The sequence below is a fragment of the Tupaia chinensis genome, unplaced genomic scaffold (assembly GCF_000334495.1).
Source record: "Tupaia chinensis unplaced genomic scaffold, TupChi_1.0 Scaffold000115_1, whole genome shotgun sequence".
Taxonomy (NCBI): domain Eukaryota; kingdom Metazoa; phylum Chordata; class Mammalia; order Scandentia; family Tupaiidae; genus Tupaia; species Tupaia belangeri.
The window spans coordinates 3710517-3731088 of NW_006159579.1; the positions used below are offsets into that span (position 1 = coordinate 3710517).

The window sequence follows — 20572 nt, forward strand, 5'->3', positions numbered from 1 at the left end:
TTGTAATTTTCACATGTAGTTCTATGATCTATTTTGAATTAAGTTTTATGTATGGTACAAAAAGTTGAAAGTCACTTTTTTAAATGTGGATGTCTACTTTTGGTGGCACTTTGTTGAAAAGACCACTCTTCTGCACTGAATTACGGGGCCATCTCATTAGCCAGGCAGATATATGGGCCTGCTTTTGGACATTATTCTGTACCCCTGAGCTATTATTTTTTGTCTTTACACTAATGCTAGACTACCTTAATTTCATTTTTTTTTCTTAGAGAGAGAGATTTTTGCTATAGGGCACATGTGCTTGCCAGTGAGACAGAGAGACGAAAGTGAGAAATATCCCCCCAGGGGGGATGGCCTTGCCACAATCCTTCTCCATTCTCCTCTCGGGATTTTGGATACTCACATACATGAATCTGGCCTGAGTTTTAACCACTGGGTCCAGGACTTGAACTGAGGACTACCACGTGGGAATCCAGCAACATAACCATCACGCCATCTGCTGGTCCCTACTGTCTTCATTTCTATAGTTTTGTTATTATTTTATTTTAGACATATTTCTTATTATGACCTGATCTCCTGCCTCAGTCTCCTGAGTGACTGGGACCATGGGCTTGGCTCTTTTAGAGTGAACAAGAACCCAAACTTGGATCTCCCATGAGGCCCCAGCCTGCAGAGCAGGAGTATCCCATGTGCACTACCATGCCTGGGTCACATAGCTTATTTTTTTAATTAAACTTATTTCATTGCCAGAGGGCATGTGTGGTCTCCAGAGAAAGAAAGAGAGGAAGAGGGAGAAAGCATCCCTTAGTGGAGCAGGATCATGCCACAATTCTCCACTTGTCTATCCTGTCAGAACTCTGGGTACTCACACGTGTGCTTGGCGTGTCCTTCAAGCCACCAGGACTGGGACTCAGACTGTGGTTAGCCATGTGGTATCCAGCTCCCCCCATCACTGGGCTATGGACCAGCCCTCACTGAACATTTTTTTTAGATAATCGTACACTTATGTGCAGTTGTAAGCAATAAAACAGAGAGATGACCCATGTTCCTTGTACCCATTTCTCCCCATGGGTCAGATCTTGCAAACTGAAGTATTATATGACATCTAGGATATTGATTTTGATATGATCTGCTGCTCTTTCTCAGGTCAGGTTTTACTTGTAGTCATTTGTGTGTGCATGTGCATGTGTATTTAGTTCTATGTGATTTTATTACATGTGTAAGTTGGTGTGTGTGTATCCACCACCACAGTCAGGATATAAATCATTTCCATCACCACAACAATCCTTTCATTTCTGATTTTTTTTTTTTTTTGAGAGAGACGTTTTTGCTTTAGGGCACATGTGCTCACCAGAGAGACAGAGAAAGACAGAGAGACAGAAAGAGAAAAATCACCTGCCAGGGGGAATAGCCATGCTGCAATCCCCTCTCCCTCACTATCATCTTGGGATCTTGGGTGCACATGCACAGACGCCCGATGTGAGTTTTGCTGCCAGGTCCAGGACTTGAACTGCGATTGACTACGTGGAAGTCCAGCAACGTAACCATTATGCCATCTGTTGGTCCCTCGTTTCTGATTTTTAATCACACCCACCACCCTCCCATATCTCCCCCGACCCAATTCTCATCTCTATCCCCTAACAATCACTAACCTGTTCTCCACTTCTAATATATAATACTGTCATTTCAAAAATGCTATAATAATGGTATTATACAATATGTAACCTTCTGTGATTAACTTCTTTCAGCATAAATTCCTTTTTTAAAAAAAGAATTATTTATTTTATGTATTATTATTATTCTTCAGTTTGACCAGAGAGAGAGGGAGAGAGAGAAAGCTAGCCACGAGGTTCAGGACTTGAACCAAAGTTGGTCATGTGGGAGTCCAGCACCTTAACTACCACGCTACCTGCTAGACCCCAGCATAAATTCCTTTAAGTCACAAATTGCTACAGGTGTCAGTAGTTCAGTTTATTATTTTCATTGCTGAGTTATAGTCCACAGTGTAGGAATCACAGTTTGTTCAAGCATTCATCCATTGAAACTTATCTGAGTTGTTTCTAGTTTTTGGTTATTATGGAGTTGCTATGGAGGAGAATGCTGTCACTGATTACATACAGGTTATTGTGTGAACCTAAATTTCTATGGGATAAATGCCCAAGACTGCAATTTCTGGGTTTTATGGTAATTATATGCTTAGGTATTTTGTTTTTAATTTTTAAAAAGTTTTTGTTTGTTTATTTATGAAACTGAAAGAGAGAGAGAAAGAGAAACAGCCTGAATAGAATTTCACCATGATCCCTTGCCACACGTTAAGCTTGCCTGGATCATGGGTACATGTGCCCACTGTTTAAGGTGGATGGGGGAGCTGAACTCCCAACCCTCCACATGGATGCAGCACTGTCCAGCAGTGTGCTACCCCTGCATACCGAGCTGGCTTGGACTACTTTTTTTAAAAAGTAATTTTAGATTCACAGAAAAATCAGGTGGAAAGTATGGAGAGTTGCCATAAAACCCTGTCCCTATATATGCACAGCCTCTTTCACCATTAAAATTCTGCATGGAGAAAGTAGAGGGTGGCAGGTCAGCAGGTGGCATGGTGGTTAAGGCACTGGACTCCCACATGGCCCACTGCAGTTCAAGTCCCAAACCTGGTGACTTGCTCTCTCACTTTCTCCCTCGTTCTCTGTCTCTCAGTGCCCAATAGCAAATTTTATTTAACTTTATTTATTTATTTAAATTTGACCAGAGAGGGACAGAGAGAGAGAGGGAAAGTGACAGAGCAAGCCAGCAGGTCCAAGATTTGAACTGTGGTCGGCCATGTGGGAGTGCAGTGCCTTTAACCACCACACCACCTGCTAGTCCCTCCCTATAGCAAATTAAAGAGTAATAATAATAAATGAAATTAGGGATCAGCACATGGCATAATGGTTACATTACTGGACTCCCACGCAGTTGACCATGGTTTGAGTCCTGGACCTAGCAGCTAGAAATTCACAGTGGGCACACATACCCAAGATCTCAATAGGAGAAGGGATTGTAGCATAACCATCACCCCTGGAGGGTGATTTCTCACTTTTTGTCTCTCTATCTCTCTTTCTCTGTCTCTCCTGTGAGCACCTATGCTCTATAGCAAAAATCTCTCAAAATAAATACATACATAAATAAAATAATTACCAAAAAAAAAAAAAAAAAAACCACTTGCACTAGAATGTACTTTTTTTTCTTTTTCTTTTTTTATTTTTTGGGGAGGTTTTTGCTAGAGGATGCGTGCACTCACCAGAAAGGCAGAGAGAGACAGAGACAGAAAGCGAGACATCACCCCCTAGGGGTGATGGCCATGTCGCAATTCCTTCTCCTCCATTCTCTTCTCGGGATCTTGGGCATGCACACACACATGCCCAGCGTGAGTTTAAGCCACCGGGTCTGGGACTCGAACCACAGTTGACTACATGGGAGTCCAGCGACATAACCATTATGCTAACTGCTGGTCCCTAGAATGTACATTTTTTACAGTCAGGGAACCTACACTGACCCATCACTGCCTAGACCTCAGTAGCTTACATCAGCATACATTCTTTTTTTAAAAAATTATTTAATTTTGTTTATTCATTCATTTATTTTAATTTGACCAGAGCGAAACACAGAAAGAGAGAGAGAGAGAGAGAGAGAGAGAGAAAGCAAACTGCCAGGTCCAGGACTAGAACCATGGCCAGCCATGTGGGAGTGTCCAGAGCCTTAATTACCACACCAACTGCTGGTTCCGCAGGGTACATTCTTGATGTTGTGCATTCTTTAAGTTTGGACAAACACATAGTAGCATGTATTTGACATTATGATGTCATACAGAATAGTGTATTCTGTTTCATTGATCCATTTGTAAATTCTTTCACCAATATCACACTCTCTTCATTACCATACCCTTACAGTAAGCCTTGAAGTCAAGTACTGTCAGTCCTCTGACTTCTTTCTCCTTCAATATTGAATTGGCTTTTCTGAGTCTTTTGCCTCTCTGTATAACCTTTAGAATTGATTTGTCAATATCCACAGAATAACTTGTTAACATTTTTATCTGGATTGTATTGGGTCTATGAAGTTGGAAAGAACTGACATCTCGACAATATTGAGTCTTCTATCCATGAACATGGAATATCACTCCATTGATTCATTTCCCCTTTAATTTCTTTTATCAGAATTTTATCATTTTCATTAAATAGCTAATTTCCTTACCTTTATACCAAAATTTTCATGGGGTGCGGGTTGCTAATGTAAATGGTATTGTGTTTTAATTTTAAATCCTGTTGTGCATTGCTAGCATATGGAAAAGCAATGAACTTTTTTTTATATTAACCTTATCCTGAAACCTTGCTATAACCACTTATCAGTTTTATGAGTTCATGTTTTAATTTTTTTTAATGGTCAAAAGTTTTCCTAAAGGGGCTTTATCATTTTATATTTCCACTAGCCATGTATTAGTGATCTAGTTTTATGCATCCTTGTTAGAATTTTATGTTATCGCTATTTTTAACTTAAGCTTATTTTGATAAGTTTATACTGAAATTTCATTGTATTTTTCATTTCCATTTCCCGAATGGCTAATGATGTTAAATATATTTTCATGTGCTACTTACCACTTGCTATCTGTATGTCTTCTTTGGTGAAATATCTATAGATGTCTTTTGTCCATTTTCTAATTGATTTCTTTTTTATTTAGACTTTTAAAGACTTATTTATTTATGGGAACCAGCAGTTAGCGTAATGGCTATGTCGCTGGGCTCCCACATAGTTGACCATGGTTCGTGTCCTGGACCCAGTGGCTTAAAACTCACACCGGGCGTGTGTGCGTGCATGCCCAAGATCCCGAGAGGAGAATGGAGGAGAAGGGATTGCGGCGTGACCATCCTCCCTGGGGGGTGATTTCTTGCTTTCTGTCTCTCAGTCTCTCTGTCTGTCTGGCGAGCGCACGCGCCCTATAGCAAAAATCTCTCTCTCAAAAAAAAGATTTATTTATTTATTTATTTAATTCCATTTGTTATTATTAGTTTTTGAATTTGACCAGAGAGAGACCAACAGAAAGAGAAAGGGAAAGGGAGAAAGCAAGCCACTAAGTTGGGGACTCGAACCATAGTTGGCCATATGGGAATCCAGCACCCTTAACCACGATGGCACCTGCTGCCCATTTTCTAATTGATTTCTATATGTTTTTAATTTTTATTTTGTTTCTTTCTTTCATGAGAGAGAGGAAGAAAATACTTCCTACAGAGTCTCACCATCCCACAATCCTCTTCCCCAGCCTCCTAGCCACAGAATTACAGATGCACCCACCATATTCACGGCTCCAGAGTATGCACCAGATGGCTCCACCATCACACAGCAGTTCCCCCACACCTGAGCAACCATGACTGGATCTGTTTGGTTTTCTATTGTTGAGTTTTGAGAGTTATTTCTATATCCTCAGTACTAGTCCTTTGTTCCAAATATTGAATATATTCTTCCACTAGTATTTTTTTAAGTTTTTGCCATAGGGCACATGTGTTCACTAGAGAAAGAGAGAGAGAGAGAGAGAGAGATAGTGAGAAGAAAAGTGAAAAATCACTCCAGTGGGATGGCCATGCTGCAATTCCTTCTCCTTCAGTCTCCTCTTGGGATTTTGGGCATGCATGCACACATTCTTGGCATGATTTTCAAGCTGCCCTGTCTGGACCTTGAACCACTGTCAGCTATGTGGGAATCCAGCACCTTAACCACTATGCCGCCTGCTGGCCCTACAGGAACAATGTTTTTAAATATACATTGACATCCAGTAATTTTAGTCCCATAGCTTTATGCTTCTTCTTAATTATAATCTCTGCAACTGAAAGTCCTTTGATTTTTTCATATAAATTTCAGAATGAGTTTATCAAAATCATCAGAGGATTTTATTTTATTTATTCATTCATTTTATTTTAATTTGACCAGACACACACATACACAGAGAGAGAGAGAGAGAGAAAGTGAGAAAATAAGCCTCCAGGTTCGGGACTTGAACCGCGTCAGCCATATGGGAGTGTCCAGCACCACCTGCTGGTCCCCTATCAGGATTTTATTTGGGACTGAGATCTATAGATCCACATGGGAAGAACTGACATTCTTCAAATAGTGAGCATTCCAGTTCATGAACATGACATATCTCTTCATTTATTCCAGTCTTATTTCACTCCTCTCTGCAGTATTTTGTGATTTTCAGTGTAGAACTCTTGTACATCTTTTATGAGAGATATTCCTGAATATCTGTCATAAATATATTATTTATTTTTATTTAATTTAATTAATTTTTTGAGAGTTTTTGTTTCTTTGTTTGTTTGTTTTTGCTCTAGGGCGCATGAGCTCGCCAGAAAGACAGAGAGAGACAGAGCCAGAAAATGAGACATCACCCCAGGGGGGATGGCCACACCACAATCCCTCTCAGGATCTTGAACATGCATGCACACATGCCCGGCATAAGTTTAAGCCACAAGGTCCCCAGGACTCGAACCACAGTTGACTGCATGGGAGTCCAGCGACATAGCCACTGGTTGGTTCCTAATTTAATTAAAAATTTTTTTTTTTAGAGAGAGATTTTTGCTATATAGGGCATGTGTGCCCACCAGAGAGACAGAGAGACAGAAAGTGAGAAATCACCCCCCAAAGAGGGATGGCCTATCACAATCCCTTCTCCATTCTCTTCTCAGGATTTTGGGCATATGTGCACATGTGCCTGGCATGACTTTCAAGTTGCCAAATCAGAGACTCAAACTGCTGTCAGCCATACGGGATTCCAGCCATGTAACCATTATGCCATCTGCTGGGCCCTAATTTTTATTTCTTGTTTCTTGCTCATATAAAACTGCAATTAATTTTTGAATATTGAATTTGTGTACAGAAACCTTGCTAACTTCACTTAACTCTGATAGTTTGTAGATTCTTTTGGATATTCTGCATGTGCCGTATATAACCTATGAATAATATTTTTCCTTCTTCTATTCCAATTTGTAGATTTTTTCCCTTGCCTTGTTACATTCACTAGGGTCTCAAGTGCAATGATGAATAAAAAACATTGATAGTTGGGGTCAGCAAGTGGTATAATGTTTAAGGCACTGGACTTCCACATGCCCAAATGCAGTTTGAGTCCCATACTCAGCAACTTGATGCTCACACCAGGCACATGTGCAGACGTGCCCAAAGCCCCAAGAGAAGAATGGAGGATGATTTCTCACCTTCTCTCTGTCTCTCTCTCTGTGTCTCAGCAAGCACTCTTAATTTTCCTATAGCAAAAATCTCTCAAAATAAAACACTAGGACCAGCAGTTGGGATAATGGCTATGTCACTGGACTACCATGTAGTTGACTGCGGTTGGAGCTCCAGACCCAGTGGCTTAAACTCATGTCGGGCGTGTGTGCATGTGTGCATGCCCAAGATCCCAAGAGGAGAATGGAGGAGAAGGGATTGCATTGTGGCCATCCACCCGGGGGGTTGATTTCTCACTTTCTGTCTCTCTGTCTCTCTGGCGAGTGCACGTGCCCTATAGCAAAAATTCTCTTCCAAAAAAAAAAAAAATACTGATAGTAGACAGATAATAAAAAGGGAAAATCATTTCATTTTTCACCAGTAAGTATGATGTTAGCTATCAGGTTTTGTAGATAACTTTTATAAGATTAAGAAAGCTGAGAATTTTTATTATAAATGGGTGTTGAATTTTACCAAGTACATTTTCCATGATCTTTTTTAAAAAAATATGTTAGAGAGTGCACGTGCTTGCCAATGAGAGACAAAGAGAGGAAAAGCGACAAAGCACCCCCCTCCATGGGGGATGGTCACGCCACAACTCCTCTATTTCTTCTTTTGGGGATTTTGGGTACACACACACATTATGGTTTTAAGTCACCAGATCCAGGACTCAAATCACGTGGTTGGCCATGTAGGATTCAGCCCCCTTAACTACACCACCAGCTGGACTCCACATCTTTTGAAATGATTACTATTTAGAACTTTTTGCTAAAATATTGAATTGTTGCCCCAGCCATGCATGTAGCGCTTATATCTAATGAAAGGAACTGATCAATAAACAGGACACATAATAAATAAGTAAATGACACAGTTTATTAGGTGGTTGTAAGTTCAGTAAAAAAAAAAAAAAGAAAGAAAAATGGATCAGGGTGGCTGGAAGCCACATGGGAGGCACAGGTTTAGTTCCTTGGACAACCTGAATACTTCAGGCATGGCTGTGCATGCCTGTAATTCTAACTAATTGGAAGGTTGGTGTAGGAGAACCATGATACAGCGAGACCTTATTAAAAAAAAAAATAGCTACCTCGGGACCAGCAGTTAGTGTAATGGCTATGTCGCTGGACTTCCATGTAGTTGACCGAGGTTCAAGTCCCGGATCTGGTGGCTTAAACTCAACACCGGGCGCGTGTGCATGCGTGCCCAAGATCCCAAGAGGAGAATGGAGGAGAAGCAATTGTGGCGTAGCCATCCCCCCTGGGGGGTGATTTCTCACTTTCTGTCTCTCTGTCTCTCTCTGTCTTCCTGGCAAGCACACGTACCCAATAGCAAAAACCTCTCAAAAAAAAAAAAAATAGCTATCTCAGTCTCTCTCCTTTCCCTCTTTCTCTTGCTCTCTCTCTCTGTCATAAATAAAGAAAAATGGTAAAATGTGTTGATTGATTCTTGAATGTCAAGCCAACTATCCATTCACGGAATAAATCACATTTGGTCATGATATATTAAGCTTTTTATATATTACTAGAACTGTTATGTTAATATCATTTTTAGTATTTTTCTATCTACATTCATGGGGATAATGGCTTATCACTTTCCTTTTTTGTAATGTCCTTCTCAGAACTTAGTAATAAGCATAGGCCAAATTCATAAACTGAGTCAGTATCACTTCCTTTTCTATTTTCTAGAAATATTTATAGGATTAATGTTTATTATTTTCTAAATATTTGGAGAAATCCACTAGTGAGGCCATTTTGGTTTAGAATTTTCTTTGTGAGGTTTTAAATGACAGGTTCAATTTCTTTAATATATAGGATGATTCAACATTTTATTTCTTCTCATATCACTTTGGTAAGTAATGTTTTTGAAGAAATTGTTCATTTCAATTAAATTATCCATTTTTTGACATAAAAATGTTTATAATACCTCCTTATTATTTTCTAAATGTCTGTAGTATCTGTAGTGATGTCCTTTCATCATTCCTGATATTTATGACTTCTGATCTATCTGTTTTCAAAGAACTAACTTTTGAACTTGTTGATTTTCAGTTCCATTTTATTTTTTATTGCCAGAGGGCACATGTGATGGAAAGAGACAGAGAGAATGAGAGAGAGAGAGAGAACTCCCTAATGGTGTGTAGCCACTCAGCAATCCTTTATTCTCTCTTCTGATCAGGATTTGGGGACATGCATAAACATAAGTTTCAAGTCACTGGGGCCAGAATTCAAACCATAGTTGGCCACATGGAATCTGGCTTCTTTAGTCACTAGGCTACAGGGCCACCCTTCAAGTCCATTTTAAATGGAAATTTTCAATTTCAATATTTTGCTACCATATCAGTACTTAAAAATTCATGTGAGGACACGCCAGGCACGTGTGCATGTGTGCCCAAGATCCTGAGAGGAGAATGGAGGAGAAGGGATTGCGGCGTGACCATCCCCCCTGGGGGTGATTTCTCGCTTTCTGTCTCTATGTCTCTCTCTGGCTGGCTGGTGAGCACACGTGCCCTATAACAAAAACCTCTCAAAAAAAAAATCATGTGAGGACAAATTAATATCTACAACTTCTCAGGGTATATTTTTTAATCCCACCCAGACCCAAAGCTGAGTCAATTTTCTTTGTTATCTGCTTCTGTGGGACAGGATTTTTTTTTTTTTTTTAAATTCACCCTTTCTTCAGTGGTGTATCCTTTTAAAAAATCCTTAATGTGGGGGCCAGTAGATGGCGTAGCAGTTATGTCTCTGGACTCCCACAGGGCTGACCACGATTCAAGTCCTGGACCCGGTGGCTTGAAAATCACACTCGTTTGTGTGCATGCATGCCCAAGATCCCAGGAGGAGAATGAAGAAGAAGGGATTGCAGCGTGGCCATCCCCCATTGGGTTGATTTCTCACTTTCTTTCCCACTGTCTTGCTTTCTCTCTCTTTGGCAAGTGCATGCACCCCAAAGCAAAAACCTCTTTTAAAAAATCCATAACATGTAGGGTAATCTCTGGCTTACTTGATTCTCTTTCCTACTTGGGTCTCAGACTTTGTATTCTCTGAGCTATAGATGTCTGCATGGCATCCTACAACTTTGTTTCTGGCATGAAGCATTTCTCTATTTTAAAAAAGATTTATCCATTTTTTTTTTAATGTAGCATTTTACAAGTGAGAGATTTTAGTGTTTTTCACCTTAGAACCTTTCTATTTGGCTATTCCCTCTATGTGGAATGCTTTTCTCTTCAGATGTAGCCAAAGATGTCTCTTTCACTCCTTTCCCCCCAAATATTACCTTCTCAGTCAGCTGTACCTGACTGCTCTATTTAAAACTAACAATCTTGGAGCCAGCAGGTGGTGTGGTGGTTAGGACACTGGACTCCCCACATGGCTAACCGTGATTTGATTCCTGGATCTGATGGCTTGTTTTCTCGCTTTCTCTCTCTTTCTGGTAGGCACACATGCCCTATAGAACATTTAAAATAATAATAAATAAAATAAAATAAATAGTTCTCCACGAAGTATTTACAAAATAAATAAATAAAACTAATAATCTTCACCAACTCTAGGACTCCCTAATTCTCTTATTCTGATTAGCTTTTCCTTTTTTTCATATAACTTATAGCCACCTAATAAACTGTGTCATTTACTTCTTTATTATGTGCTTTGCTTATTGACTAGTTCCTTTTGCCAGATGTAAGCTCTGCAAGTTCAGGTTCTTTATCTGTTTTATTTACTGAAGTCTCCTAAATTCCTAGAACAGTGACTGGCACATAGCAAGTTCTCAGTAAATATTTCTCAAATTAATCGAATGAATGAAAGAATGTTTCTGGAAACTGGAGCCCTCTTATTGGGCAAAGGAAGAAACAGGAGTGTAAAAAAAAAAAAGAGACTTGTCCAAGGTCACCTGAAGAGGTGGGGGCAGATTTGGAACCAGAGCAATTCCCCGTGGCATGTGTCCAGCACTTTATAGTTATAAAGTACACTCACTGTAGGGCCCAGGTGTGGGTGGGACAGAAAGAACAGTCTGGGGCCAGCAGGATGCATAGTAGTTAAGATGCTGGACTCCCAGATGGCTGACTGCAGTTCGAGTCCTGAACGTCATGGCTTGCTTTCTTACTTTCCCTCTCTCTCTCTCTCTTTCTGATAAGCATGAAAAAAAAATGGGGGGGGGGGGCTGGCAGGTGGTGTGGTGGTTGAGGCTGCTGGACTCCCACATGACTGACCATGGTTCAAGTCCCAGACATGGCAGTTTGCTCTCTCGCTTTCCTTCTTTCATTGTCTCTGCCTGGCTAACTTAAAATAAACAAATAAATAAAATAAAATAATAAAAATGAATAGAGTTAAATAAAATAATTCTTAAAAAAATGAATACAATTAAATAAATAATTAAAAATAAAAAAGAACAGTCTGCATTTCAGAACAGCGTTGGCCACTTTCTTCTCTGGAATCACTGTCTCCCCTGGCTTCTGTTACACACCATGCCTGATTTTCCTTTTGCTTCTCTGTTCACATCATTTCAGCCTCTTTTGTTCAACTTATGAAGGTTGCTGATTTTTTTTTCTTTTTTTTTTTGTGCTTGGATTCTTTTGCTTGAAACTGTTTGTGACAGTTATTATTTTATTTTTTACAATTTATTTTACATTTATTGTGAAATTCTTTCTTTTTATGTGTTTCTATAATCAGTTTATTTACAAAGCTGTGCTATTTGACTGTAAGAACATAACATGCTTTTAAAATCTATTATATTGTACATGAACATTTATGTTGTTATCAGTTTTGTGCAACAAAAAATAATGGTCTATTAACCCTCTTAATATGTCAATGTTCTATTAGCACTCTTTTTTAAAATTTATTTATTTTTGTGTATACATTCAATCACATTGTTTAGCTTACCATGTGAACATTTCAATATGTGAACATTTCTCCCCAGTCCCATTGAACAAAATATCTACAACTGATAACACCACATCTCCCCATCCCATCAATGTTCTACCTCCGTATCCCTTCTCCATATGTCCTTTGTTAGGCCCCACTCCTCCACACACACCTCATCTGACATTCACACCCATCTCTTGTGTTTGTTCAACTGCTAGTCAATCAGTTTCAGTCATAGAGTGCAGACATTCGGTATATGTTAAGCGGGGACATACAGTGTCTCTCCTTCATAGCCTGGCTTACCTCACTCAGCAGTAAATCTTCCATATTCTTCCACTTTCTGTCAAAAGCCAGGGTTCTGTTGGTTTTTATGGCTGAGTAGTATTCCATAGAGTATATGTGCCACAGTTTTTCAATCCATTCATCCATATGGGGGCATTTGGGTTTGTTCCATGACTTAGTAATTGTGAATAGTGCCGCAATAAACATCGATGTGCAAGCACTTTTCCAATGATGAATTCTTCTGTCCTTTGGGTAGATACCGAGGAGTGGGATTGCTGGATCATGTGGTCGATCTATCTGTAGATTTTTGAGGAATCTTCTAATTATCCTCCACAGTGGCTGGACCAATTTACATTCCCACCAGCAGTGTAAAAGAGTTTCCCTTTCACCACACCCCCGCCAACACTTATCATTTTTTGTTTTTAAAAATACGGAACACTTCACGAATTTGCGTGTCATCCTTGCGCAGGGACCATGCTAATCTTCTCTGTATCGTTCCAATTTTAGTATATGTGCTGCCGAAGCGAGCACAAGGTTGCTGTTTCTTGAGACTGACCAGGTGAGTTTCTTCTCTCGAGGCCCTCTCCTTGAATGACTTTGTCCACTCCATGACTTCAGTCGTTCTTTTTTTCTTTTTCTTTTTCTTTTTTTTTTTTTTTTGCTATAGGGTATGCACACTCACCAGAGAGACAGAGACAGAGAGACAGAAAACGAGAAATCACCCCCTTGGGGGGAGGGCCATGCCACAATCTCTTCTCCTCAAGTCTCCTCTTGGGATCTTGGGCACTTACACACATGCGCCTGGCATGAGTTTTAAGCAGCTGGGTCCAAGACTCTAATTGCGATCCATGGTGGGAATCCAGCAACATAACCATTACCATTTCGCCATCTGCTGGTCTCAAAGGGAAAGTGAGAAAGCAAGCCACCATGCCCAGGACTCAAACCACAAGTGGCTATACCAGACTCCAACACCTTAACTACAATGCCACCTGTATGTCCCCAGTCACACTTTAGGCCTACTCTCTTCCCCGATTGCCCACTTTTCTGGATATCTTTTTTGCAAGTCTCTAGATGACTGGAAGGAAGGTTCTTTGGGTGTAGAAGAAAACCTTGGACTTGAAGGCAGACTACTTTCTCAGTGAACCTTTGGCTCAGTCATCACCGCTCGGTGACACTCAAATATTCCCTCTGAGAAAAATTATGTGTTTCCATTGAACTCTCACAGGGTTGTTGGGGGCTTCCAGAGACAGAGTAGGCTGACAGCTCTTTGTAACTGTAAAACATGGAGCCCACAGAAAGAGTGGCATGCATGTCCCATAAACACCTCACGTGAGAAGCACCCAGAGAAGGGCTTCCTCCTCTCTGTCCTTTTCCCAGAGCTCCTATCTCAAGGCAGCCCTACCAGCCCCCCACCAATGAGCTCTCCCAGCCTCATTTTTACCTCTTCCTCTTCCCTAACCCCCACACCCATCAGAAGCCTTCATTGAATCTGTCTCCTTAGCATCTCTTTCAACCATCCTTCTCTTCTCACACTCCAGCCCAGGCCAGGCCCCTTCAGCTCTCTTCTGGACAATTGCAGAAGCCTCCTCTCTGGCCTCCCTGCCTCCATTTCATTTCCTCTTGATTGCCATCCTCCTCACCAGCTGCCATCACACTCTCCTGTGCTCTGAATTCCCTAGTAGCTCTCCTTGGCCTCCCAGATGAAGATGGCACATTGAAGACTCAAGGTCTTTCTGGACCAAAGCCCCTGCCCTGGTCCTGCCTCTGCCACTCTCACACACTTGCATTCAGGCTGTTTGTTTCTCCCGGAATGCCCCAGGCCTCATTCTCCTTGTTCACACCAGTCCCTCCACCTACAGTTCCTTTCCTTCTTTCCCTGCCTGCTGCAGTGTGGCCACACATCCTGTAGTAAGACCGGCATTGCGGAGTATGGGCCCGTGGCCCTCCAGAGTGGGAGAGCAAGAGGCAGGGTGTAATCTGTGCCCACACAGCACACACACATGATATGACGGCGATCCTACTTCTGCCAGAAATCTTTGGCAATTGCCTCTCCTCTCCTAGACTTAGCTACCAAATGTGAGAGTTGCCTCCAGACCCAAGATTTGGATTAGTGAGGCGAACCAGATACAAGGGTTTTGGGTTGACCAGATGTCCCCTGGGCAAGGCCTGGGTGGGACTTATCAGATACTTGAGCAGGAGGGATGTGGTTGTTCCTCTGTTTGGGTGGCCGATATCAGATACCTGCTGAGGTCAGCTCCGGAGCTGCTTGTGGGGGCCATATCCTTGTATTTCTCCCTCTCCACCCAAGTTCCAAATCCCTTCACACCCCATGGCAGTGCTTCAAACAGGTCTCTGGAGCAATCCCAGCAAGTCGTCTTCTGCCCGTTTTAGCATAACTTGGGACTTTATCGTGGGCCCGCCACTTGCTCCTTAGTTATCATTGGATAAATACATTTATTTCTTTGGCCCTCAGTTTTCTCTCTGAAAAATGGGGCTTAAATCCTACCAGCTGGGGTATCAGGCAGATATCAGCTGAAATGGCCCCTCTGAAGCCATCAGTGCTCTGCAGGAAACACACAGGCACTTCCTCTCTGCCCACTACCCCTCCACCCTGCCCCCTCCCCATTCTCTGTGAGTATTTCAGGGGAGAAGGCCTGATCTTATTCACATGTGAGACACTCCTTTCACCCCATGCTTGGCCTATGACAGGGACCATAGACACTGAATTTCTGAATTAAATTGAGGAGAGGGGAGGTTTTGGAGACAGAGAGTGCCCTGGCCAGGACATTGGGGCAGGGGGAAAGGATAGGACCCTTTCTCATAGCCCCACTTGCACCTCTCCATTATGTTACACATGCTTTGGCTCTTGTCTCTTGTAGAGCCAGGTTCAAATCCTGAGCCTGCTCTTGCTGTGAGACCCAGGACAAGAGATCTCCGATCTGCAAGCCTGAGTTCCTCATCAGAAAGGAGTGTGCAGCGACCCCTCGCTTGGTGGTGGGGGTGAGCATGACACACAGTAGGTACTCAGGAAATGAGACCCAACCTGTCCTCTTCCTTCTCCCCCTCCCTCCCTCCTTTCCTTCCATGTGAAAGATGTCTCCAAGGAAACAGGAGGAATTATTTTAAGAAAAGAGCTGAGGGCTTGGGTGGGAGCAGATGGTGGCTTGGGCATCTGGGAGGCAGAGACAGGCGACTCTGGCCCTCAGGGGGGATGGTGGGACCCAGGTGCCTCCATATCCCAGAAAGCACCAGGGCCGGGCCTGGTGGCAAATCTATAGTGAGGGACAGCACACGACGTTTCAGTATCACAGAGCGGGAGCAGAGCACTGAACCTGGCTCTGTCTGCCCTACTGGGTAACCCTGGAACAGTTCCAGCCTCCAGCCTGTTGGCCTGTGGGTGAATCTGGAGAAGGGGAGATAGGGAGAAAGTAGGATGGGGATGGCCTTCGAGCTCAGAAGTATGAATGAAGATCCCTGGCTACTCCTAAGCTGGACAGAAACTCACCTTCCCTCAACTCATAGCCACTGAACACCTACCTGCCTTCTCTCTTGCAGGCAATGAGCACACCTCCTTTCACGTCCTCCTCAGGACATCCTCATTGGGGGATTTTTGCCCCCATTATGCAAATGAGGAAACTGAGACTGAGAGGCAAAATGAGTTACTCAAGTTCACCAAGGAAGTCAAGGGTTCTTCGTCCTAGTCTTGTCCTCGTTTTCTCTAGCTCTCTATCACCTTCAATAGAAAGCCTTGACTCCTTGAGAGGACCTCAAGGTCGTCATGACTTGGCTGCTGCTGACCTTTCTGGCTTTACCTTTGACCTCTCGAGGCTTTGGTAGTGGCTGCGTGCCTTGGTCTGGCCTGTGGGTCTTTGTGCACACACTCATGCTGGGATGTCCTCCCTGTCCTTCCCCAGCTCATCACCTTCACTCTCTCCCCACAGTCAGGGCCCCTCTGGGGGTGGTGGGTTTTCTGGGGTCCTCCAAAGACAGAAAGCTCCCTGAAGTCAGAGACCTCCCTCATGCAACTGTGCATCCCCGGTGCGCAGCACTGCCCTTGGCTTGGTGGGTATCAGGGAACACGGAATGAATGAATGAACGAATGAGACAAGGAACGCTGTGGGCTTTCCACTCTTTGCTTCATTCATTTTACTCCTCAGACATTTTCCAGGCACCTCCTCCATGCCAGGCCCATTGCCAGCCCCAGGGCTGCTCCGCTTCGAAGCTCACTTTGTGGTATGCAGAGTACTTCCGTCGTGGAAGTCACGGCCGCCCTGCCAAGTAGGCATTTGTGCTTATGTCTTTTCCGCATGTGGAAACTGAGGCCCAGTGTGTCAGGTAACTTGCCCAGTCACAGCCAGCGTGTGGCACAGCCAAGGTCTGAGTCTAGGCCTGTGCGCTCCAGAGCCACGCTCCTTCCGCACTGTGAAGACAAAGCAAAGGGACACACGAGCCCTCAGAAAACGGGACATCCAGGAGAGGAGAAGGAAGAGGTGGATCCTGCACCGTCCTCCTACTTAGGATGTATTTCATTCATGTCTGGGAATCTCCTACGTGTTTTGGCTGAGTCTGTGGGTGCACAGATGTGAGGGACACGGTCACACCCAGACTGTCAAATGCCACAATTTGAGATGAATTCAGGGTGGCCCTGGACCTGAGGAAGCAACTTTCAGATTTGTCAGAGAGATGGACACACACAGGCAAGTCTAAGTTTGGGTTCCCCCAAAGCAGACCCCAAGGCAGGCACTCGGGTGCAGGCAGTTCATCTGGAAGGTGAGCTTAGGAAGAGGGAAGAAGAGGGAGGGAGAGACAGGGAAGAGACAATGCCAATAAAATGTGCATGAGCAAGGAGGTGACTCCCAGGGGCCTCTGGAGTGCCTGTTGGACACCTTCTGAAGACCAGGGAAGAACGTGCCTCAGGATTGTCTCCCTGAAGGCCAGGGGGCTGGGCATTGACCCGTGGACTCCTGTCCCCCTGGATCGAAGGTCCTCCTGGAGGAGCTAACTCCCCTGCTTCTCTCTATATATTTAAATTTTGCCAGAGGGCATGTACACTTACCAGAGAGGGGAGGGGGGGGGAGAGAGGGAGGGGGAGAGAGAAAGTGAGAAAGCACCCCCCATAGAGGAGGGTCACACCACAATCCCTTTCCCTCCATCTCTTCTCTCTTCTCCAGATTTTGAGCACACACGCATGCATGCACGCACACGTACTTGGTGTGTTTCTCAAGCCGCTGGGTCTGGGACTCAGACAGCACAGTCGGCCATGTAGGAGCCAGTTGCTCCAACATCACGCCACTGGCTAGGCCAACTTCCCCATGTTTCCAAGCTGTCTCAGGTCAGGTGGAAAAGCACAGAGACCTGGTGGGCGCTGAGGGGACCTGTGTTCGGGAGCTGTCCATCAATCAACGTTGCAGCAGAGTCCAGGGTGGGCGCCAAAAGCATTTGCTGCAAGGTGTTTGAGACAGAGTGTGTCTTGGTCATCAATAAGCATTTTGGAGGTGAAAAACTGGAAGTCAGGTATGAGGTGGGACATATAAGTCAGGAAAGAATTCTCCAGAGCAGGTGACACTTGAGTTGTTGTTTTTTTTTCTCCTTATTCACGTTAGCGTGTGTATGCAAAAAAATGAAAGAGCGAACTTGCTTATACTCCACTCTCTGCATCTCTGAGGCTTAGTGTCTCTGTCACTTGAGTTTTTGTCTCTCTCCTTATTAAAATATGGACCCCAGATGCATACAATAGGGTTAAAAAAGCCCCTTGCTCAGGGGACGCTCTCAGTACTAATGTACGCAAGGCCCAATGTGTATAAAACAATACAGTATAAAAATAAGGTAATACTCGCCCTTGTGGACTTCGGCCCACGCCGAGAGCTGGAACAGAACCTGGATCTATCTGAATCTGCCTTCTTGGGCACTGTCCCATCCCCTAGTTAGAGGTCACTAAGATTCTAAATTTTGAGATCATCCTTCCATGGTTTCCTTTAGTTTTTAGTTTTATTGAGTGTAGGAATACCTAAATAATATGTTGCTTGTTCTTAGTTGTTTATTAATTTTGCATTAATATGCCATATTGCAAATAGTGTTGATAAAAATTCAGGGTCTGTTAGGAATCTATGTTGTTTCATGTAACCGTGACTCGTTGTTTTTGAAGGCCATACCACTACTTATTTATGTAGTCTCCTGTCTTTTGTTAATTGGATTGTTTGCAGGTCTTCTGTTATTACAAACAGTGCTGCTATGGATATTCCTTGCATTTCTCTTAATGCTCTGCAAAATGTTGTCTGGGAATCAACAGTCTTGGCATCACCTAGAAACTTGAGCCAAATGCAGACTCTCAGGCCCTTCCCTAGACAGGCTGAACCAGAATCTACATTTTTTTAATATAGGTTTTTGCCATAGGGTGTGTGCACTCTCCTGAGGGAAACAGGGTGGGGAGAGTGAGAAATCACCCCCTGGGGGCAGTGGCCATGCCACCATACCTTTTTTCCATTCTACTCAGAATTTGGGACACACATGCACACACACCTGTTGTGATTTTCAAGACACCAGGTCTGGGGCTCAAACTGTGGTCAGCCATGTGGAATCCAGCACCTTAACCACTATGCCACCTGCTGGTCCCAGAACCTGTATTTTAACAAGGGGGGACTCCTAGGGACATTAGAGTTTAAGAAATGGCCGAGAACACATGTGCACAGGTATTTCTGGGAAAATTCCAGGAGTGGAATTGCCAGGTCACAAGCGTGTCCCAGCTCACCCTCCCATCAGCAGGCTGTTAGAGCTGCCATGGATCTTCATGGTGGTATTGCTTGACCTCTCATCTTTGCCAGCTGAACGGGTGTGCCAAGGCAGCTCATGGTCCTGAATGACGTTTCCCTGATGACCAGCGAGGTCAGACACCTCCTCATAAGTTTACTGTGCATCTGCGTTTTCCCTTCTGTGAAATGCCTAGGGCTGTTTTTGTTCATTTTTCTTTTGGGCTCCTTCGACTCAACCCTACCTTTGCACATGTTGCTCTCTCAGCCTAAAACACCTTTCTCCTTTACTGCTCAGTGTTAGTTCTTCCAGGAAGCCCTCCCTGACTGCTGCTCAGGTTGCTAGCCTCCTCAGCCTGAAAGGCAGGAAAGCTCAAGGTGATGGTCACCTCATTTCATCTCCTGGTGCCTCTTCCTCACTGGAGGCTGCAAACCAGTACGGCTTAGCTTCTACCAACTCAAGTTTTTTTCAGTTTGGTTGCCATACTTTTCAGGAAATTGTACATTTTAAAAAGTCCTAATTGCTGGTTTTGCTTTAAAAAATGAGAAGATGTGGCCCCATGGGACCTCCTTTCCTACATGGCAATGATCAGCTAGTGCTGAATGGGGGCCACGTTGCCAAACTGGGAGAACCAGTGCTCACAACTTCATGCTCATGCCCTGCTTAAATGACCTGTCCAGACCCTGTGGGCATTTAAATTTGTGACCCTTGCCTAAGTATGTACCTCTCTCACGTACTCTCATGCCAGCCTCCCCCAACTTTTTTTTCTCTACTCCTGCCTCTTACAGTACATTGCCCATGTCACACCCCTGCTCAAGAACCAGCAGTGGCTCCCCATTGCCATCTCAGGCACCAGACTTTCTAAATTAATTTTTTCAAGTATTATTAAAATATGACTAGTTTATGCTCATAAAAAAATCTACAGGATGGTCCAACCAACACCCACACCCAGTTTACGAAATAAACCATTGCAGGCATACTCGAAGCCCGTGTACACTCCCCTTCCTCTCTCCCTCAGGGTCACACCTCTCTTGAATTCACTAGTTGTGACTCCCACGAGTGTGGTTACGCTTGCATTACATACGTGTGCTTCCCTAAACAAGGTATGCTGTTGCACGTTTCAAACTTTATATATCTGACATGGAACTGTGTTTTCCATCTGCAACTTGCTTTTTTCATCCAACAATATATGTTTCTTATTTTTAAAAAATGTGGTTAAGTATAAAATTCATACATAGAGCACACAAATAACAAGTGTGTTCTCGACTTTTACAAATGGAATCAACCGTGTGTTTTTGAGATTTATCCGGAGGTGGGTGGCCCACGCTCACCAATGCTGAGGATCATGGAATGGAGAGTTTTCAGTAATCCGAATTCATCACTTTTTTATTTATTTAACTTTATTGTCAATATTTTATATATATATATATATATATATTTTTTTTTTT

The 20572-nt window shown here is 43.2% G+C and overlaps 1 non-coding gene across 1 annotated transcript; it reads right to left on the bottom strand.

Moving 5' to 3' along the window:
* Window positions 1-12801: 12801 nt before the first annotated feature.
* On the bottom strand, window positions 12802-12908 carry LOC114007040 (U6 spliceosomal RNA). Its single transcript, XR_003548698.1, has one exon. It is a non-coding gene; the product is annotated as a U6 spliceosomal RNA (small nuclear RNA).
* Between the last annotated feature and the right edge of the window lie 7664 nt (window positions 12909-20572).